At 52.4% G+C, this 18,592-nt stretch overlaps 40 non-coding genes across 40 annotated transcripts; 8 read left to right on the top strand and 32 right to left on the bottom strand.

Moving 5' to 3' along the window:
* Nucleotides 1-30: 30 nt before the first annotated feature.
* On the bottom strand, nt 31-103 carry Trnam-cau. The gene has a single exon. It is a non-coding gene; the product is annotated as a tRNA-Met (tRNA).
* A 980-nt stretch (nt 104-1,083) lies between these two features.
* Trnag-ucc lies at nt 1,084-1,155 on the top strand. Its single transcript has one exon. It is a non-coding gene; the product is annotated as a tRNA-Gly (tRNA).
* A 256-nt stretch (nt 1,156-1,411) lies between these two features.
* Trnas-aga lies at nt 1,412-1,493 on the bottom strand. The gene has a single exon. It is a non-coding gene; the product is annotated as a tRNA-Ser (tRNA).
* A 139-nt stretch (nt 1,494-1,632) lies between these two features.
* Nucleotides 1,633-1,705, bottom strand: Trnak-uuu. The gene has a single exon. It is a non-coding gene; the product is annotated as a tRNA-Lys (tRNA).
* Nucleotides 1,706-2,001: 296 nt separating this feature from the next.
* On the bottom strand, nt 2,002-2,073 carry Trnae-uuc. Its single transcript has one exon. It is a non-coding gene; the product is annotated as a tRNA-Glu (tRNA).
* Nucleotides 2,074-2,381: 308 nt separating this feature from the next.
* Trnam-cau lies at nt 2,382-2,454 on the bottom strand. The gene has a single exon. It is a non-coding gene; the product is annotated as a tRNA-Met (tRNA).
* Nucleotides 2,455-3,434: 980 nt separating this feature from the next.
* Nucleotides 3,435-3,506, top strand: Trnag-ucc. The gene has a single exon. It is a non-coding gene; the product is annotated as a tRNA-Gly (tRNA).
* Nucleotides 3,507-3,762: 256 nt separating this feature from the next.
* On the bottom strand, nt 3,763-3,844 carry Trnas-aga. Its single transcript has one exon. It is a non-coding gene; the product is annotated as a tRNA-Ser (tRNA).
* Nucleotides 3,845-3,983: 139 nt separating this feature from the next.
* Nucleotides 3,984-4,056, bottom strand: Trnak-uuu. Its single transcript has one exon. It is a non-coding gene; the product is annotated as a tRNA-Lys (tRNA).
* A 296-nt stretch (nt 4,057-4,352) lies between these two features.
* On the bottom strand, nt 4,353-4,424 carry Trnae-uuc. Its single transcript has one exon. It is a non-coding gene; the product is annotated as a tRNA-Glu (tRNA).
* A 308-nt stretch (nt 4,425-4,732) lies between these two features.
* Nucleotides 4,733-4,805, bottom strand: Trnam-cau. The gene has a single exon. It is a non-coding gene; the product is annotated as a tRNA-Met (tRNA).
* A 984-nt stretch (nt 4,806-5,789) lies between these two features.
* On the top strand, nt 5,790-5,861 carry Trnag-ucc. The gene has a single exon. It is a non-coding gene; the product is annotated as a tRNA-Gly (tRNA).
* Nucleotides 5,862-6,117: 256 nt separating this feature from the next.
* Trnas-aga lies at nt 6,118-6,199 on the bottom strand. The gene has a single exon. It is a non-coding gene; the product is annotated as a tRNA-Ser (tRNA).
* Nucleotides 6,200-6,338: 139 nt separating this feature from the next.
* On the bottom strand, nt 6,339-6,411 carry Trnak-uuu. The gene has a single exon. It is a non-coding gene; the product is annotated as a tRNA-Lys (tRNA).
* Nucleotides 6,412-6,707: 296 nt separating this feature from the next.
* On the bottom strand, nt 6,708-6,779 carry Trnae-uuc. Its single transcript has one exon. It is a non-coding gene; the product is annotated as a tRNA-Glu (tRNA).
* Nucleotides 6,780-7,087: 308 nt separating this feature from the next.
* Trnam-cau lies at nt 7,088-7,160 on the bottom strand. Its single transcript has one exon. It is a non-coding gene; the product is annotated as a tRNA-Met (tRNA).
* A 986-nt stretch (nt 7,161-8,146) lies between these two features.
* Nucleotides 8,147-8,218, top strand: Trnag-ucc. The gene has a single exon. It is a non-coding gene; the product is annotated as a tRNA-Gly (tRNA).
* Nucleotides 8,219-8,474: 256 nt separating this feature from the next.
* On the bottom strand, nt 8,475-8,556 carry Trnas-aga. Its single transcript has one exon. It is a non-coding gene; the product is annotated as a tRNA-Ser (tRNA).
* Nucleotides 8,557-8,695: 139 nt separating this feature from the next.
* Nucleotides 8,696-8,768, bottom strand: Trnak-uuu. The gene has a single exon. It is a non-coding gene; the product is annotated as a tRNA-Lys (tRNA).
* Nucleotides 8,769-9,064: 296 nt separating this feature from the next.
* On the bottom strand, nt 9,065-9,136 carry Trnae-uuc. The gene has a single exon. It is a non-coding gene; the product is annotated as a tRNA-Glu (tRNA).
* Nucleotides 9,137-9,444: 308 nt separating this feature from the next.
* Nucleotides 9,445-9,517, bottom strand: Trnam-cau. The gene has a single exon. It is a non-coding gene; the product is annotated as a tRNA-Met (tRNA).
* Nucleotides 9,518-10,499: 982 nt separating this feature from the next.
* Nucleotides 10,500-10,571, top strand: Trnag-ucc. Its single transcript has one exon. It is a non-coding gene; the product is annotated as a tRNA-Gly (tRNA).
* Nucleotides 10,572-10,827: 256 nt separating this feature from the next.
* On the bottom strand, nt 10,828-10,909 carry Trnas-aga. Its single transcript has one exon. It is a non-coding gene; the product is annotated as a tRNA-Ser (tRNA).
* Nucleotides 10,910-11,048: 139 nt separating this feature from the next.
* Nucleotides 11,049-11,121, bottom strand: Trnak-uuu. Its single transcript has one exon. It is a non-coding gene; the product is annotated as a tRNA-Lys (tRNA).
* Nucleotides 11,122-11,417: 296 nt separating this feature from the next.
* On the bottom strand, nt 11,418-11,489 carry Trnae-uuc. Its single transcript has one exon. It is a non-coding gene; the product is annotated as a tRNA-Glu (tRNA).
* A 308-nt stretch (nt 11,490-11,797) lies between these two features.
* On the bottom strand, nt 11,798-11,870 carry Trnam-cau. The gene has a single exon. It is a non-coding gene; the product is annotated as a tRNA-Met (tRNA).
* Nucleotides 11,871-12,855: 985 nt separating this feature from the next.
* Nucleotides 12,856-12,927, top strand: Trnag-ucc. The gene has a single exon. It is a non-coding gene; the product is annotated as a tRNA-Gly (tRNA).
* Nucleotides 12,928-13,183: 256 nt separating this feature from the next.
* Trnas-aga lies at nt 13,184-13,265 on the bottom strand. The gene has a single exon. It is a non-coding gene; the product is annotated as a tRNA-Ser (tRNA).
* A 139-nt stretch (nt 13,266-13,404) lies between these two features.
* Nucleotides 13,405-13,477, bottom strand: Trnak-uuu. Its single transcript has one exon. It is a non-coding gene; the product is annotated as a tRNA-Lys (tRNA).
* A 296-nt stretch (nt 13,478-13,773) lies between these two features.
* Nucleotides 13,774-13,845, bottom strand: Trnae-uuc. Its single transcript has one exon. It is a non-coding gene; the product is annotated as a tRNA-Glu (tRNA).
* Nucleotides 13,846-14,153: 308 nt separating this feature from the next.
* Nucleotides 14,154-14,226, bottom strand: Trnam-cau. Its single transcript has one exon. It is a non-coding gene; the product is annotated as a tRNA-Met (tRNA).
* Nucleotides 14,227-15,212: 986 nt separating this feature from the next.
* Nucleotides 15,213-15,284, top strand: Trnag-ucc. The gene has a single exon. It is a non-coding gene; the product is annotated as a tRNA-Gly (tRNA).
* A 256-nt stretch (nt 15,285-15,540) lies between these two features.
* Trnas-aga lies at nt 15,541-15,622 on the bottom strand. Its single transcript has one exon. It is a non-coding gene; the product is annotated as a tRNA-Ser (tRNA).
* A 139-nt stretch (nt 15,623-15,761) lies between these two features.
* Nucleotides 15,762-15,834, bottom strand: Trnak-uuu. Its single transcript has one exon. It is a non-coding gene; the product is annotated as a tRNA-Lys (tRNA).
* Nucleotides 15,835-16,130: 296 nt separating this feature from the next.
* On the bottom strand, nt 16,131-16,202 carry Trnae-uuc. Its single transcript has one exon. It is a non-coding gene; the product is annotated as a tRNA-Glu (tRNA).
* Nucleotides 16,203-16,510: 308 nt separating this feature from the next.
* Trnam-cau lies at nt 16,511-16,583 on the bottom strand. Its single transcript has one exon. It is a non-coding gene; the product is annotated as a tRNA-Met (tRNA).
* A 982-nt stretch (nt 16,584-17,565) lies between these two features.
* Trnag-ucc lies at nt 17,566-17,637 on the top strand. The gene has a single exon. It is a non-coding gene; the product is annotated as a tRNA-Gly (tRNA).
* A 256-nt stretch (nt 17,638-17,893) lies between these two features.
* Trnas-aga lies at nt 17,894-17,975 on the bottom strand. Its single transcript has one exon. It is a non-coding gene; the product is annotated as a tRNA-Ser (tRNA).
* A 139-nt stretch (nt 17,976-18,114) lies between these two features.
* Nucleotides 18,115-18,187, bottom strand: Trnak-uuu. Its single transcript has one exon. It is a non-coding gene; the product is annotated as a tRNA-Lys (tRNA).
* A 296-nt stretch (nt 18,188-18,483) lies between these two features.
* Trnae-uuc lies at nt 18,484-18,555 on the bottom strand. Its single transcript has one exon. It is a non-coding gene; the product is annotated as a tRNA-Glu (tRNA).
* Nucleotides 18,556-18,592: the final 37 nt, after the last annotated feature.

Genomic DNA, 18,592 nt, shown 5'->3' on the forward strand with positions numbered 1-18,592 from the left:
TAATTCAGCCATGATGTACAGCAAATTAAATGCCCCGGGTGAGGATCGAACTCACGACCTTAAGATTATGAGACTTACGCGCTACCTACTGCGCTACCGAGGCACGTTGCAAGTAATGTTACAGGAAACTTGGTAAGTCTCTCATATTAGAGATAGACAGTTTGCGCTTTCTCAAGAATCTGTTGTGTTGCTACACGTGCTTTCCCTACTTGCTAGATTAAACTGCTGCCGCAGCTTTTTCAACGGAACGCAGCACTGCCCGAGGTTACAGTACATCGCCCTTGCGGCACCTGAACACAGCGGCCTGTTGGGCCAGGCCGTCGTCAGAGTTCAGAAATAGCACGCGACCGTTCAAGTACGGTCTATTGCGTGCTGCGTGTATGGTTCTTCTCACAGCGAATCTTGCTATGCATTCCTGAGGCTGACGCAGCTCAGGCGAGGAATCGGCGCGGCAGCATTATAGCGAGAACAGCAGAACGATGCATCGGCCGGGATTCGAACCCGTGCCGTCCGCATGCTAAGCGAGCATTCACCAATTTTTTTTTTTTTTTGTTCTCATTTCTTTCGTTGCATTTGTTGGGGGCGGACGTCCGATGGCGCCCGTTCATGTTCATCGTTGACTCGGTCTTTTATTACAGAGGGCAGATAACTCTCAGACCGAACACGCTGAGCTATCGTGCCGGCAAGCCTTAAGATTATGAGACTTACGCGCTGCCTACTGCACTACTGAGGCACATGCCATTGAACCACCGATGCTCGACAAGCTGCCCGTGCTTCCCGAGTACTTTTCTGCAGGGGAAAGTGGGATTGCCACCCAGCGACGTCGGATACAACCGAAAAAAGTGCTACACACGCGGAGTGCTCCACTACACTGCCTTAAAACGAATGCTCATCTCTATCGTGTGAGTAACCTTGCGGCCGCGGCGACTAGTCTTGCCCAAAGACGCAGCGTGCGTGGAGGCGCTACCCGAATGCGTGTGGATGCACCCTCCTACCTCGTAAAGCGCCTGCAGCTACTATCACCGTGGGCCGCTGCTGGCGGGCAGGAAGCCGACACAGCGGGGCGTTGCGAGCAGCGCCTGTGCGGTGGTGGTGTAATGGTGAGCATAGTTGCCTTCCAAGCAGTTGATCCGGGTTCGATTCCCGGCCACCGCAAGTGGCGCTGGTTTTTTCGTATGAGTATGTGAGCCGCGTGCTGTTAAATGAAGGTTTTTTTCGTCGTAGCTCCACGCAGACCATCCTGTCGTATGTCCCGACTTTGCTCGGCTGACGCGAAAGCTGACGCTTGGAATTCGCCCTTATCAAAAGGACAGGCACTATAAACGGCTGAGAGAGGCGAGGTGTGGAGAGGTACCAAAACGACAGGCAATCTGCGAAATTTTCTGCTCGTTGTTCTTAAAGAAAAAACCGACGCAGTCGGTAGGACTCGAACCTACGCTCCCAGAGGGAATCTGATTTCTAGTCAGACGCCTTAACCACTCGGCCACGACTGCTCGTAACTGAAGTTTCCCTGGAATCGTGAAGAATCCAACCGGTCTGCGCAGACTGTTGACAGGAAACGAACTCCGTGTACTGATTACGGCAGGGTTACCATCGCTACGAGACGAGCCATTACGGAAACGTTAAAATCTTCGCCCGGACAGGGACTTGAACCCTGGACCCTTAGGTTAAAAGCCTAATGCTCTACCGACTGAGCTATCCGGGCTCACGCTCGTTGTGGATGGAGCGGCTGCAAGCAATGTAAATAACTGGAACGCGTGTGTAGGCGTACTACGGTAATTTCTGGCTTCTGGCGCAACTGGCGACTTCACCGACTTCCCACTGACGCTGGTAGCAGCCCAACAGCGGACCAGAGCCTCTTCTCCCTTTATTCCGGTGCCGACAGTAATTGCATCATGTGCCTGTTTTCCCCGATTACGTTCGGTCGAAGCTTCGCAAGGTGGGCGACAAACGACAGTTCGAAGGCCAAAACGTGGAGCGTTGTGTGCGCAAAAACTTCCGTTCCGGTACCGGGAATCGAACCCGGGCCTCCTGGGTGAAAGCCAGGTATCCTAGCCACTAGACCACACCGGAGTTGCTCGATAAGCGTGAGGTTTTCTCCGTCTCCTCTCGTATTTCGTGCTGAATCTGGACTCAGTGCAGTTCTCCGTTTGCGAGCATATTTGCGCCTACAGACTGGCATGGCGCACAGCTCGAAATTGACTATTCATTATTTTACTCCTAACAAGGGAAGAGAAAGATCAAAGTTGTACGTTGTCATAATTGGAAATAAACATATTGACGCTGGGGCGTAGACTCCTTGTGGATAACGAACGACAATTAAGTTCGTTCCCTAGCAACAGCAACGCCGTTAATTCAGCCATGATGTACAGCAAATTAAATGCCCCGGGTGAGGATCGAACTCACGACCTTAAGATTATGAGACTTACGCGCTACCTACTGCGCTACCGAGGCACGTTGCAAGTAATGTTACAGGAAACTTGGTAAGTCTCTCATATTAGAGATAGACAGTTTGCGCTTTCTCAAGAATCTGTTGTGTTGCTACACGTGCTTTCCCTACTTGCTAGATTAAACTGCTGCCGCAGCTTTTTCAACGGAACGCAGCACTGCCCGAGGTTACAGTACATCGCCCTTGCGGCACCTGAACACAGCGGCCTGTTGGGCCAGGCCGTCGTCAGAGTTCAGAAATAGCACGCGACCGTTCAAGTACGGTCTATTGCGTGCTGCGTGTATGGTTCTTCTCACAGCGAATCTTGCTATGCATTCCTGAGGCTGACGCAGCTCAGGCGAGGAATCGGCGCGGCAGCATTATAGCGAGAACAGCAGAACGATGCATCGGCCGGGATTCGAACCCGTGCCGTCCGCATGCTAAGCGAGCATTCACCAATTTTTTTTTTTTTTTGTTCTCATTTCTTTCGTTGCATTTGTTGGGGGCGGACGTCCGATGGCGCCCGTTCATGTTCATCGTTGACTCGGTCTTTTATTACAGAGGGCAGATAACTCTCAGACCGAACACGCTGAGCTATCGTGCCGGCAAGCCTTAAGATTATGAGACTTACGCGCTGCCTACTGCACTACTGAGGCACATGCCATTGAACCACCGATGCTCGACAAGCTGCCCGTGCTTCCCGAGTACTTTTCTGCAGGGGAAAGTGGGATTGCCACCCAGCGACGTCGGATACAACCGAAAAAAGTGCTACACACGCGGAGTGCTCCACTACACTGCCTTAAAACGAATGCTCATCTCTATCGTGTGAGTAACCTTGCGGCCGCGGCGACTAGTCTTGCCCAAAGACGCAGCGTGCGTGGAGGCGCTACCCGAATGCGTGTGGATGCACCCTCCTACCTCGTAAAGCGCCTGCAGCTACTATCACCGTGGGCCGCTGCTGGCGGGCAGGAAGCCGACACAGCGGGGCGTTGCGAGCAGCGCCTGTGCGGTGGTGGTGTAATGGTGAGCATAGTTGCCTTCCAAGCAGTTGATCCGGGTTCGATTCCCGGCCACCGCAAGTGGCGCTGGTTTTTTCGTATGAGTATGTGAGCCGCGTGCTGTTAAATGAAGGTTTTTTTCGTCGTAGCTCCACGCAGACCATCCTGTCGTATGTCCCGACTTTGCTCGGCTGACGCGAAAGCTGACGCTTGGAATTCGCCCTTATCAAAAGGACAGGCACTATAAACGGCTGAGAGAGGCGAGGTGTGGAGAGGTACCAAAACGACAGGCAATCTGCGAAATTTTCTGCTCGTTGTTCTTAAAGAAAAAACCGACGCAGTCGGTAGGACTCGAACCTACGCTCCCAGAGGGAATCTGATTTCTAGTCAGACGCCTTAACCACTCGGCCACGACTGCTCGTAACTGAAGTTTCCCTGGAATCGTGAAGAATCCAACCGGTCTGCGCAGACTGTTGACAGGAAACGAACTCCGTGTACTGATTACGGCAGGGTTACCATCGCTACGAGACGAGCCATTACGGAAACGTTAAAATCTTCGCCCGGACAGGGACTTGAACCCTGGACCCTTAGGTTAAAAGCCTAATGCTCTACCGACTGAGCTATCCGGGCTCACGCTCGTTGTGGATGGAGCGGCTGCAAGCAATGTAAATAACTGGAACGCGTGTGTAGGCGTACTACGGTAATTTCTGGCTTCTGGCGCAACTGGCGACTTCACCGACTTCCCACTGACGCTGGTAGCAGCCCAACAGCGGACCAGAGCCTCTTCTCCCTTTATTCCGGTGCCGACAGTAATTGCATCATGTGCCTGTTTTCCCCGATTACGTTCGGTCGAAGCTTCGCAAGGTGGGCGACAAACGACAGTTCGAAGGCCAAAACGTGGAGCGTTGTGTGCGCAAAAACTTCCGTTCCGGTACCGGGAATCGAACCCGGGCCTCCTGGGTGAAAGCCAGGTATCCTAGCCACTAGACCACACCGGAGTTGCTCGATAAGCGTGAGGTTTTCTCCGTCTCCTCTCGTATTTCGTGCTGAATCTGGACTCAGTGCAGTTCTCCGTTTGCGAGCATATTTGCGCCTACAGACTGGCATGGCGCACAGCTCGAAATTGACTATTCATTATTTTACTCCTAACAAGGGAAGAGAAAGATCAAAGTTGTACGTTGTCATAATTGGAAATAAACATATTGACGCTGGGGCGTAGACTCCTTGTGGATAACGAACGACAATTAAGTTCGTTCCCTAGCAACAGCAACGCCGTTAATTCAGCCATGATGTACAGCAAATTAAATGCCCCGGGTGAGGATCGAACTCACGACCTTAAGATTATGAGACTTACGCGCTACCTACTGCGCTACCGAGGCACGTTGCAAGTAATGTTACAGGAAACTTGGTAAGTCTCTCATATTAGAGATAGACAGTTTGCGCTTTCTCAAGAATCTGTTGTGTTGCTACACGTGCTTTCCCTACTTGCTAGATTAAACTGCTGCCGCAGCTTTTTCAACGGAACGCAGCACTGCCCGAGGTTACAGTACATCGCCCTTGCGGCACCTGAACACAGCGGCCTGTTGGGCCAGGCCGTCGTCAGAGTTCAGAAATAGCACGCGACCGTTCAAGTACGGTCTATTGCGTGCTGCGTGTATGGTTCTTCTCACAGCGAATCTTGCTATGCATTCCTGAGGCTGACGCAGCTCAGGCGAGGAATCGGCGCGGCAGCATTATAGCGAGAACAGCAGAACGATGCATCGGCCGGGATTCGAACCCGTGCCGTCCGCATGCTAAACGAGCATTCACCAATTTTTTTTTTTTTTTTTTTGTTCTCATTTCTTTCGTTGCATTTGTTGGGGGCGGACGTCCGATGGCGCCCGTTCATGTTCATCGTTGACTCGGTCTTTTATTACAGAGGGCAGATAACTCTCAGACCGAACACGCTGAGCTATCGTGCCGGCAAGCCTTAAGATTATGAGACTTACGCGCTGCCTACTGCACTACTGAGGCACATGCCATTGAACCACCGATGCTCGACAAGCTGCCCGTGCTTCCCGAGTACTTTTCTGCAGGGGAAAGTGGGATTGCCACCCAGCGACGTCGGATACAACCGAAAAAAGTGCTACACACGCGGAGTGCTCCGCTACACTGCCTTAAAACGAATGCTCATCTCTATCGTGTGAGTAACCTTGCGGCCGCGGCGACTAGTCTTGCCCAAAGACGCAGCGTGCGTGGAGGCGCTACCCGAATGCGTGTGGATGCACCCTCCTACCTCGTAAAGCGCCTGCAGCTACTATCACCGTGGGCCGCTGCTGGCGGGCAGGAAGCCGACACAGCGGGGCGTTGCGAGCAGCGCCTGTGCGGTGGTGGTGTAATGGTGAGCATAGTTGCCTTCCAAGCAGTTGATCCGGGTTCGATTCCCGGCCACCGCAAGTGGCGCTGGTTTTTTCGTATGAGTATGTGAGCCGCGTGCTGTTAAATGAAGGTTTTTTTCGTCGTAGCTCCACGCAGACCATCCTGTCGTATGTCCCGACTTTGCTCGGCTGACGCGAAAGCTGACGCTTGGAATTCGCCCTTATCAAAAGGACAGGCACTATAAACGGCTGAGAGAGGCGAGGTGTGGAGAGGTACCAAAACGACAGGCAATCTGCGAAATTTTCTGCTCGTTGTTCTTAAAGAAAAAACCGACGCAGTCGGTAGGACTCGAACCTACGCTCCCAGAGGGAATCTGATTTCTAGTCAGACGCCTTAACCACTCGGCCACGACTGCTCGTAACTGAAGTTTCCCTGGAATCGTGAAGAATCCAACCGGTCTGCGCAGACTGTTGACAGGAAACGAACTCCGTGTACTGATTACGGCAGGGTTACCATCGCTACGAGACGAGCCATTACGGAAACGTTAAAATCTTCGCCCGGACAGGGACTTGAACCCTGGACCCTTAGGTTAAAAGCCTAATGCTCTACCGACTGAGCTATCCGGGCTCACGCTCGTTGTGGATGGAGCGGCTGCAAGCAATGTAAATAACTGGAACGCGTGTGTAGGCGTACTACGGTAATTTCTGGCTTCTGGCGCAACTGGCGACTTCACCGACTTCCCACTGACGCTGGTAGCAGCCCAACAGCGGACCAGAGCCTCTTCTCCCTTTATTCCGGTGCCGACAGTAATTGCATCATGTGCCTGTTTTCCCCGATTACGTTCGGTCGAAGCTTCGCAAGGTGGGCGACAAACGACAGTTCGAAGGCCAAAACGTGGAGCGTTGTGTGCGCAAAAACTTCCGTTCCGGTACCGGGAATCGAACCCGGGCCTCCTGGGTGAAAGCCAGGTATCCTAGCCACTAGACCACACCGGATTTGCTCGATAAGCGTGAGGTTTTCTCCGTCTCCTCTCGTATTTCGTGCTGAATCTGGACTCAGTGCAGTTCTCCGTTTGCGAGCATATTTGCGCCTACAGACTGGCATGGCGCACAGCTCGAAATTGACTATTCATTATTTTACTCCTAACAAGGGAAGAGAAAGATCAAAGTTGTACGTTGTCATAATTGGAAATAAACATATTGACGCTGGGGCGTAGACTCCTTGTGGATAACGAACGACAATTAAGTTCGTTCCCTAGCAACAGCAACGCCGTTAATTCAGCCATGATGTACAGCAAATTAAATGCCCCGGGTGAGGATCGAACTCACGACCTTAAGATTATGAGACTTACGCGCTACCTACTGCGCTACCGAGGCACGTTGCAAGTAATGTTACAGGAAACTTGGTAAGTCTCTCATATTAGAGATAGACAGTTTGCGCTTTCTCAAGAATCTGTTGTGTTGCTACACGTGCTTTCCCTACTTGCTAGATTAAACTGCTGCCGCAGCTTTTTCAACGGAACGCAGCACTGCCCGAGGTTACAGTACATCGCCCTTGCGGCACCTGAACACAGCGGCCTGTTGGGCCAGGCCGTCGTCAGAGTTCAGAAATAGCACGCGACCGTTCAAGTACGGTCTATTGCGTGCTGCGTGTATGGTTCTTCTCACAGCGAATCTTGCTATGCATTCCTGAGGCTGACGCAGCTCAGGCGAGGAATCGGCGCGGCAGCATTATAGCGAGAACAGCAGAACGATGCATCGGCCGGGATTCGAACCCGTGCCGTCCGCATGCTAAACGAGCATTCACCAATTTTTTTTTTTTTTTTTTTTTGTTCTCATTTCTTTCGTTGCATTTGTTGGGGGCGGACGTCCGATGGCGCCCGTTCATGTTCATCGTTGACTCGGTCTTTTATTACAGAGGGCAGATAACTCTCAGACCGAACACGCTGAGCTATCGTGCCGGCAAGCCTTAAGATTATGAGACTTACGCGCTGCCTACTGCACTACTGAGGCACATGCCATTGAACCACCGATGCTCGACAAGCTGCCCGTGCTTCCCGAGTACTTTTCTGCAGGGGAAAGTGGGATTGCCACCCAGCGACGTCGGATACAACCGAAAAAAGTGCTACACACGCGGAGTGCTCCACTACACTGCCTTAAAACGAATGCTCATCTCTATCGTGTGAGTAACCTTGCGGCCGCGGCGACTAGTCTTGCCCAAAGACGCAGCGTGCGTGGAGGCGCTACCCGAATGCGTGTGGATGCACCCTCCTACCTCGTAAAGCGCCTGCAGCTACTATCACCGTGGGCCGCTGCTGGCGGGCAGGAAGCCGACACAGCGGGGCGTTGCGAGCAGCGCCTGTGCGGTGGTGGTGTAATGGTGAGCATAGTTGCCTTCCAAGCAGTTGATCCGGGTTCGATTCCCGGCCACCGCAAGTGGCGCTGGTTTTTTCGTATGAGTATGTGAGCCGCGTGCTGTTAAATGAAGGTTTTTTTCGTCGTAGCTCCACGCAGACCATCCTGTCGTATGTCCCGACTTTGCTCGGCTGACGCGAAAGCTGACGCTTGGAATTCGCCCTTATCAAAAGGACAGGCACTATAAACGGCTGAGAGAGGCGAGGTGTGGAGAGGTACCAAAACGACAGGCAATCTGCGAAATTTTCTGCTCGTTGTTCTTAAAGAAAAAACCGACGCAGTCGGTAGGACTCGAACCTACGCTCCCAGAGGGAATCTGATTTCTAGTCAGACGCCTTAACCACTCGGCCACGACTGCTCGTAACTGAAGTTTCCCTGGAATCGTGAAGAATCCAACCGGTCTGCGCAGACTGTTGACAGGAAACGAACTCCGTGTACTGATTACGGCAGGGTTACCATCGCTACGAGACGAGCCATTACGGAAACGTTAAAATCTTCGCCCGGACAGGGACTTGAACCCTGGACCCTTAGGTTAAAAGCCTAATGCTCTACCGACTGAGCTATCCGGGCTCACGCTCGTTGTGGATGGAGCGGCTGCAAGCAATGTAAATAACTGGAACGCGTGTGTAGGCGTACTACGGTAATTTCTGGCTTCTGGCGCAACTGGCGACTTCACCGACTTCCCACTGACGCTGGTAGCAGCCCAACAGCGGACCAGAGCCTCTTCTCCCTTTATTCCGGTGCCGACAGTAATTGCATCATGTGCCTGTTTTCCCCGATTACGTTCGGTCGAAGCTTCGCAAGGTGGGCGACAAACGACAGTTCGAAGGCCAAAACGTGGAGCGTTGTGTGCGCAAAAACTTCCGTTCCGGTACCGGGAATCGAACCCGGGCCTCCTGGGTGAAAGCCAGGTATCCTAGCCACTAGACCACACCGGATTTGCTCGATAAGCGTGAGGTTTTCTCCGTCTCCTCTCGTATTTCGTGCTGAATCTGGACTCAGTGCAGTTCTCCGTTTGCGAGCATATTTGCGCCTACAGACTGGCATGGCGCACAGCTCGAAATTGACTATTCATTATTTTACTCCTAACAAGGGAAGAGAAAGATCAAAGTTGTACGTTGTCATAATTGGAAATAAACATATTGACGCTGGGGCGTAGACTCCTTGTGGATAACGAACGACAATTAAGTTCGTTCCCTAGCAACAGCAACGCCGTTAATTCAGCCATGATGTACAGCAAATTAAATGCCCCGGGTGAGGATCGAACTCACGACCTTAAGATTATGAGACTTACGCGCTACCTACTGCGCTACCGAGGCACGTTGCAAGTAATGTTACAGGAAACTTGGTAAGTCTCTCATATTAGAGATAGACAGTTTGCGCTTTCTCAAGAATCTGTTGTGTTGCTACACGTGCTTTCCCTACTTGCTAGATTAAACTGCTGCCGCAGCTTTTTCAACGGAACGCAGCACTGCCCGAGGTTACAGTACATCGCCCTTGCGGCACCTGAACACAGCGGCCTGTTGGGCCAGGCCGTCGTCAGAGTTCAGAAATAGCACGCGACCGTTCAAGTACGGTCTATTGCGTGCTGCGTGTATGGTTCTTCTCACAGCGAATCTTGCTATGCATTCCTGAGGCTGACGCAGCTCAGGCGAGGAATCGGCGCGGCAGCATTATAGCGAGAACAGCAGAACGATGCATCGGCCGGGATTCGAACCCGTGCCGTCCGCATGCTAAACGAGCATTCACCAATTTTTTTTTTTTTTTTTGTTCTCATTTCTTTCGTTGCATTTGTTGGGGGCGGACGTCCGATGGCGCCCGTTCATGTTCATCGTTGACTCGGTCTTTTATTACAGAGGGCAGATAACTCTCAGACCGAACACGCTGAGCTATCGTGCCGGCAAGCCTTAAGATTATGAGACTTACGCGCTGCCTACTGCACTACTGAGGCACATGCCATTGAACCACCGATGCTCGACAAGCTGCCCGTGCTTCCCGAGTACTTTTCTGCAGGGGAAAGTGGGATTGCCACCCAGCGACGTCGGATACAACCGAAAAAAGTGCTACACACGCGGAGTGCTCCACTACACTGCCTTAAAACGAATGCTCATCTCTATCGTGTGAGTAACCTTGCGGCCGCGGCGACTAGTCTTGCCCAAAGACGCAGCGTGCGTGGAGGCGCTACCCGAATGCGTGTGGATGCACCCTCCTACCTCGTAAAGCGCCTGCAGCTACTATCACCGTGGGCCGCTGCTGGCGGGCAGGAAGCCGACACAGCGGGGCGTTGCGAGCAGCGCCTGTGCGGTGGTGGTGTAATGGTGAGCATAGTTGCCTTCCAAGCAGTTGATCCGGGTTCGATTCCCGGCCACCGCAAGTGGCGCTGGTTTTTTCGTATGAGTATGTGAGCCGCGTGCTGTTAAATGAAGGTTTTTTTCGTCGTAGCTCCACGCAGACCATCCTGTCGTATGTCCCGACTTTGCTCGGCTGACGCGAAAGCTGACGCTTGGAATTCGCCCTTATCAAAAGGACAGGCACTATAAACGGCTGAGAGAGGCGAGGTGTGGAGAGGTACCAAAACGACAGGCAATCTGCGAAATTTTCTGCTCGTTGTTCTTAAAGAAAAAACCGACGCAGTCGGTAGGACTCGAACCTACGCTCCCAGAGGGAATCTGATTTCTAGTCAGACGCCTTAACCACTCGGCCACGACTGCTCGTAACTGAAGTTTCCCTGGAATCGTGAAGAATCCAACCGGTCTGCGCAGACTGTTGACAGGAAACGAACTCCGTGTACTGATTACGGCAGGGTTACCATCGCTACGAGACGAGCCATTACGGAAACGTTAAAATCTTCGCCCGGACAGGGACTTGAACCCTGGACCCTTAGGTTAAAAGCCTAATGCTCTACCGACTGAGCTATCCGGGCTCACGCTCGTTGTGGATGGAGCGGCTGCAAGCAATGTAAATAACTGGAACGCGTGTGTAGGCGTACTACGGTAATTTCTGGCTTCTGGCGCAACTGGCGACTTCACCGACTTCCCACTGACGCTGGTAGCAGCCCAACAGCGGACCAGAGCCTCTTCTCCCTTTATTCCGGTGCCGACAGTAATTGCATCATGTGCCTGTTTTCCCCGATTACGTTCGGTCGAAGCTTCGCAAGGTGGGTGACAAACGACAGTTCGAAGGCCAAAACGTGGAGCGTTGTGTGCGCAAAAACTTCCGTTCCGGTACCGGGAATCGAACCCGGGCCTCCTGGGTGAAAGCCAGGTATCCTAGCCACTAGACCACACCGGATTTGCTCGATAAGCGTGAGGTTTTCTCCGTCTCCTCTCGTATTTCGTGCTGAATCTGGACTCAGTGCAGTTCTCCGTTTGCGAGCATATTTGCGCCTACAGACTGGCATGGCGCACAGCTCGAAATTGACTATTCATTATTTTACTCCTAACAAGGGAAGAGAAAGATCAAAGTTGTACGTTGTCATAATTGGAAATAAACATATTGACGCTGGGGCGTAGACTCCTTGTGGATAACGAACGACAATTAAGTTCGTTCCCTAGCAACAGCAACGCCGTTAATTCAGCCATGATGTACAGCAAATTAAATGCCCCGGGTAAGGATCGAACTCACGACCTTAAGATTATGAGACTTACGCGCTACCTACTGCGCTACCGAGGCACGTTGCAAGTAATGTTACAGGAAACTTGGTAAGTCTCTCATATTAGAGATAGACAGTTTGCGCTTTCTCAAGAATCTGTTGTGTTGCTACACGTGCTTTCCCTACTTGCTAGATTAAACTGCTGCCGCAGCTTTTTCAACGGAACGCAGCACTGCCCGAGGTTACAGTACATCGCCCTTGCGGCACCTGAACACAGCGGCCTGTTGGGCCAGGCCGTCGTCAGAGTTCAGAAATAGCACGCGACCGTTCAAGTACGGTCTATTGCGTGCTGCGTGTATGGTTCTTCTCACAGCGAATCTTGCTATGCATTCCTGAGGCTGACGCAGCTCAGGCGAGGAATCGGCGCGGCAGCATTATAGCGAGAACAGCAGAACGATGCATCGGCCGGGATTCGAACCCGTGCCGTCCGCATGCTAAACGAGCATTCACCAATTTTTTTTTTTTTTTTTTTTGTTCTCATTTCTTTCGTTGCATTTGTTGGGGGCGGACGTCCGATGGCGCCCGTTCATGTTCATCGTTGACTCGGTCTTTTATTACAGAGGGCAGATAACTCTCAGACCGAACACGCTGAGCTATCGTGCCGGCAAGCCTTAAGATTATGAGACTTACGCGCTGCCTACTGCACTACTGAGGCACATGCCATTGAACCACCGATGCTCGACAAGCTGCCCGTGCTTCCCGAGTACTTTTCTGCAGGGGAAAGTGGGATTGCCACCCAGCGACGTCGGATACAACCGAAAAAAGTGCTACACACGCGGAGTGCTCCACTACACTGCCTTAAAACGAATGCTCATCTCTATCGTGTGAGTAACCTTGCGGCCGCGGCGACTAGTCTTGCCCAAAGACGCAGCGTGCGTGGAGGCGCTACCCGAATGCGTGTGGATGCACCCTCCTACCTCGTAAAGCGCCTGCAGCTACTATCACCGTGGGCCGCTGCTGGCGGGCAGGAAGCCGACACAGCGGGGCGTTGCGAGCAGCGCCTGTGCGGTGGTGGTGTAATGGTGAGCATAGTTGCCTTCCAAGCAGTTGATCCGGGTTCGATTCCCGGCCACCGCAAGTGGCGCTGGTTTTTTCGTATGAGTATGTGAGCCGCGTGCTGTTAAATGAAGGTTTTTTTCGTCGTAGCTCCACGCAGACCATCCTGTCGTATGTCCCGACTTTGCTCGGCTGACGCGAAAGCTGACGCTTGGAATTCGCCCTTATCAAAAGGACAGGCACTATAAACGGCTGAGAGAGGCGAGGTGTGGAGAGGTACCAAAACGACAGGCAATCTGCGAAATTTTCTGCTCGTTGTTCTTAAAGAAAAAACCGACGCAGTCGGTAGGACTCGAACCTACGCTCCCAGAGGGAATCTGATTTCTAGTCAGACGCCTTAACCACTCGGCCACGACTGCTCGTAACTAAAGTTTCCCTGGAATCGTGAAGAATCCAACCGGTCTGCGCAGACTGTTGACAGGAAACGAACTCCGTGTACTGATTACGGCAGGGTTACCATCGCTACGAGACGAGCCATTACGGAAACGTTAAAATCTTCGCCCGGACAGGGACTTGAACCCTGGACCCTTAGGTTAAAAGCCTAATGCTCTACCGACTGAGCTATCCGGGCTCACGCTCGTTGTGGATGGAGCGGCTGCAAGCAATGTAAATAACTGGAACGCGTGTGTAGGCGTACTACGGTAATTTCTGGCTTCTGGCGCAACTGGCGACTTCACCGACTTCCCACTGACGCTGGTAGCAGCCCAACAGCGGACCAGAGCCTCTTCTCCCTTTATTCCGGTGCCGACAGTAATTGCATCATGTGCCTGTTTTCCCCGATTACGTTCGGTCGAAGCTTCGCAAGGTGGGTGACAAACGACAGTTCGAAGGCCAAAACGTGGAGCGTTGTGTGCGCAAAAACTTCCGTTCCGGTACCGGGAATCGAACCCGGGCCTCCTGGGTGAAAGCCAGGTATCCTAGCCACTAGACCACACCGGATTTGCTCGATAAGCGTGAGGTTTTCTCCGTCTCCTCTCGTATTTCGTGCTGAATCTGGACTCAGTGCAGTTCTCCGTTTGCGAGCATATTTGCGCCTACAGACTGGCATGGCGCACAGCTCGAAATTGACTATTCATTATTTTACTCCTAACAAGGGAAGAGAAAGATCAAAGTTGTACGTTGTCATAATTGGAAATAAACATATTGACGCTGGGGCGTAGACTCCTTGTGGATAACGAACGACAATTAAGTTCGTTCCCTAGCAACAGCAACGCCGTTAATTCAGCCATGATGTACAGCAAATTAAATGCCCCGGGTAAGGATCGAACTCACGACCTTAAGATTATGAGACTTACGCGCTACCTACTGCGCTACCGAGGCACGTTGCAAGTAATGTTACAGGAAACTTGGTAAGTCTCTCATATTAGAGATAGACAGTTTGCGCTTTCTCAAGAATCTGTTGTGTTGCTACACGTGCTTTCCCTACTTGCTAGATTAAACTGCTGCCGCAGCTTTTTCAACGGAACGCAGCACTGCCCGAGGTTACAGTACATCGCCCTTGCGGCACCTGAACACAGCGGCCTGTTGGGCCAGGCCGTCGTCAGAGTTCAGAAATAGCACGCGACCGTTCAAGTACGGTCTATTGCGTGCTGCGTGTATGGTTCTTCTCACAGCGAATCTTGCTATGCATTCCTGAGGCTGACGCAGCTCAGGCGAGGAATCGGCGCGGCAGCATTATAGCGAGAACAGCAGAACGATGCATCGGCCGGGATTCGAACCCGTGCCGTCCGCATGCTAAACGAGCATTCACCAATTTTTTTTTTTTTTTTTTTTTGTTCTCATTTCTTTCGTTGCATTTGTTGGGGGCGGACGTCCGATGGCGCCCGTTCATGTTCATCGTTGACTCGGTCTTTTATTACAGAGGGCAGATAACTCTCAGACCGAACACGCTGAGCTATCGTGCCGGCAAGCCTTAAGATTATGAGACTTACGCGCTGCCTACTGCACTACTGAGGCACATGCCATTGAACCACCGATGCTCGACAAGCTGCCCGTGCTTCCCGAGTACTTTTCTGCAGGGGAAAGTGGGATTGCCACCCAGCGACGTCGGATACAACCGAAAAAAGTGCTACACACGCGGAGTGCTCCACTACACTGCCTTAAAACGAATGCTCATCTCTATCGTGTGAGTAACCTTGCGGCCGCGGCGACTAGTCTTGCCCAAAGACGCAGCGTGCGTGGAGGCGCTACCCGAATGCGTGTGGATGCACCCTCCTACCTCGTAAAGCGCCTGCAGCTACTATCACCGTGGGCCGCTGCTGGCGGGCAGGAAGCCGACACAGCGGGGCGTTGCGAGCAGCGCCTGTGCGGTGGTGGTGTAATGGTGAGCATAGTTGCCTTCCAAGCAGTTGATCCGGGTTCGATTCCCGGCCACCGCAAGTGGCGCTGGTTTTTTCGTATGAGTATGTGAGCCGCGTGCTGTTAAATGAAGGTTTTTTTCGTCGTAGCTCCACGCAGACCATCCTGTCGTATGTCCCGACTTTGCTCGGCTGACGCGAAAGCTGACGCTTGGAATTCGCCCTTATCAAAAGGACAGGCACTATAAACGGCTGAGAGAGGCGAGGTGTGGAGAGGTACCAAAACGACAGGCAATCTGCGAAATTTTCTGCTCGTTGTTCTTAAAGAAAAAACCGACGCAGTCGGTAGGACTCGAACCTACGCTCCCAGAGGGAACCTGATTTCTAGTCAGACGCCTTAACCACTCGGCCACGACTGCTCGTAACTGAAGTTTCCCTGGAATCGTGAAGAATCCAACCGTTCTGCGCAGACTGTTGACAGGAAACGAACTCCGTGTACTGATTACGGCAGGGTTACCATCGCTACGAGACGAGCCATTACGGAAACGTTAAAATCTTCGCCCGGACAGGGACTTGAACCCTGGACCCTTAGGTTAAAAGCCTAATGCTCTACCGACTGAGCTATCCGGGCTCACGCTCGTTGTGGATGGAGCGGCTGCAAGCAATGTAAATAACTGGAACGCGTGTGTAGGCGTACTACGGTAATTTCTGGCTTCTGGCGCAACTGGCGACTTCACCGACTTCCCACTGACGCTGGTAGCAGCCCAACAGCGGACCAGAGCCTCTTCTCCCTTTATTCCGGTGCCGACAGTAATTGCATCATGTGCCTGTTTTCCCCGATTACGTTCGGTCGAAGCTTCGCAAGGTGGGCGACAAACGACAGTTCGAAGGCCAAAACGTGGAGCGTTGTGTGCGCAAAAACTTCCGTTCCGGTACCGGGAATCGAACCCGGGCCTCCTGGGTGAAAGCCAGGTATCCTAGCCACTAGACCACACCGGATTTGCTCGATAAGCGTGAGGTTTTCTCCGTCTCCTCTCGTATTTCGTGCTGAATCTGGACTCAGTGCAGTTCTCCGTTTGCGAGCATATTTGCGCCTACAGACTGGCATGGCGCACAGCTCGAAATTGACTATTCATTATTTTACTCCTAACAAGGGAAGAGAAAGATCAAAGTTGTACGTTGTCATAATTGGAAATAAACATATTGACGCTGGGGCGTAGACTCCTTGTGGATAACGAACGACAATTAAGTTCGTTCCCTAGCAACAGCAACGCCGTTAATTCAGCCATGATGTACAGCAAATTAAATGCCCCGGGTGAGGATCGAACTCACGACCTTAAGATTATGAGACTTACGCGCTACCTACTGCGCTACCGAGGCACGTTGCAAGTAATGTTACAGGAAACTTGGTAAGTCTCTCATATTAGAGATAGACAGTTTGCGCTTTCTCAAGAATCTGTTGTGTTGCTACACGTGCTTTCCCTACTTGCTAGATTAAACTGCTGCCGCAGCTTTTTCAACGGAACGCAGCACTGCCCGAGGTTACAGTACATCGCCCTTGCGGCACCTGAACACAGCGGCCTGTTGGGCCAGGCCGTCGTCAGAGTTCAGAAATAGCACGCGACCGTTCAAGTACGGTCTATTGCGTGCTGCGTGTATGGTTCTTCTCACAGCGAATCTTGCTATGCATTCCTGAGGCTGACGCAGCTCAGGCGAGGAATCGGCGCGGCAGCATTATAGCGAGAACAGCAGAACGATGCATCGGCCGGGATTCGAACCCGTGCCGTCCGCATGCTAAACGAGCATTCACCAATTTTTTTTTTTTTTTTTGTTCTCATTTCTTTCGTTGCATTTGTTGGGGGCGGACGTCCGATGGCGCCCGTTCATGTTCATCGTTGACTCGGTCTTTTATTACAGAGGGCAGATAACTCTCAGACCGAACACGCTGAGCTATCGTGCCGGCAAGCCTTAAGATTATGAGACTTACGCGCTGCCTACTGCACTACTGAGGCACATGCCATTGAACCACCGATGCTCGACAAGCTGCCCGTGCTTCCCGAGTACTTTTCTGCAGGGGAAAGTGGGATTGCCACCCAGCGACGTCGGATACAACCGAAAAAAGTGCTACACACGCGGAGTGCTCCACTACACTGCCTTAAAACGAATGCTCATCTCTATCGTGTGAGTAACCTTGCGGCCGCGGCGACTAGTCTTGCCCAAAGACGCAGCGTGCGTGGAGGCGCTACCCGAATGCGTGTGGATGCACCCTCCTACCTCGTAAAGCGCCTGCAGCTACTATCACCGTGGGCCGCTGCTGGCGGGCAGGAAGCCGACACAGCGGGGCGTTGCGAGCAGCGCCTGTGCGGTGGTGGTGTAATGGTGAGCATAGTTGCCTTCCAAGCAGTTGATCCGGGTTCGATTCCCGGCCACCGCAAGTGGCGCTGGTTTTTTCGTATGAGTATGTGAGCCGCGTGCTGTTAAATGAAGGTTTTTTTCGTCGTAGCTCCACGCAGACCATCCTGTCGTATGTCCCGACTTTGCTCGGCTGACGCGAAAGCTGACGCTTGGAATTCGCCCTTATCAAAAGGACAGGCACTATAAACGGCTGAGAGAGGCGAGGTGTGGAGAGGTACCAAAACGACAGGCAATCTGCGAAATTTTCTGCTCGTTGTTCTTAAAGAAAAAACCGACGCAGTCGGTAGGACTCGAACCTACGCTCCCAGAGGGAATCTGATTTCTAGTCAGACGCCTTAACCACTCGGCCACGACTGCTCGTAACTGAAGTTTCCCTGGAATCGTGAAGAATCCAACCGGTCTGCGCAGACTGTTGACAGGAAACGAACTCCGTGTACTGATTACGGCAGGGTTACCATCGCTACGAGACGAGCCATTACGGAAACGTTAAAATCTTCGCCCGGACAGGGACTTGAACCCTGGACCCTTAGGTTAAAAGCCTAATGCTCTACCGACTGAGCTATCCGGGCTCACGCTCGTTGTGGATGGAGCGGCTGCAAGCAATGTAAATAACTGGAACGCGTGTGTAGGCGTACTACGGTAATTTCTGGCTTCTGGCGCAACTGGCGACTTCACCGACTTCCCACTGACGCTGGTAGCAGCCCAACAGCGGACCAGAGCCTCTTCTCCCTTTATTCCGGTGCCGACAGTAATTGCATCATGTGCCTGTTTTCCCCGATTACGTTCGGTCGAAGCTTCGCAAGGTGGGCGACAAACGACAGTTCGAAGGCCAAAACGTGGAGCGTTGTGTGCGCAAAAACTTCCGTTCCGGTACCGGGAATCGAACCCGGGCCTCCTGGGTGAAAGCCAGGTATCCTAGCCACTAGACCACACCGGATTTGCTCGATAAGCGTGAGGTTTTCTCCGTCTCCTCT

The sequence above is a fragment of the Schistocerca americana genome, unplaced genomic scaffold (genome assembly GCF_021461395.2).
Source record: "Schistocerca americana isolate TAMUIC-IGC-003095 unplaced genomic scaffold, iqSchAmer2.1 HiC_scaffold_271, whole genome shotgun sequence".
Taxonomy (NCBI): Eukaryota; Metazoa; Arthropoda; class Insecta; order Orthoptera; family Acrididae; genus Schistocerca; species Schistocerca americana.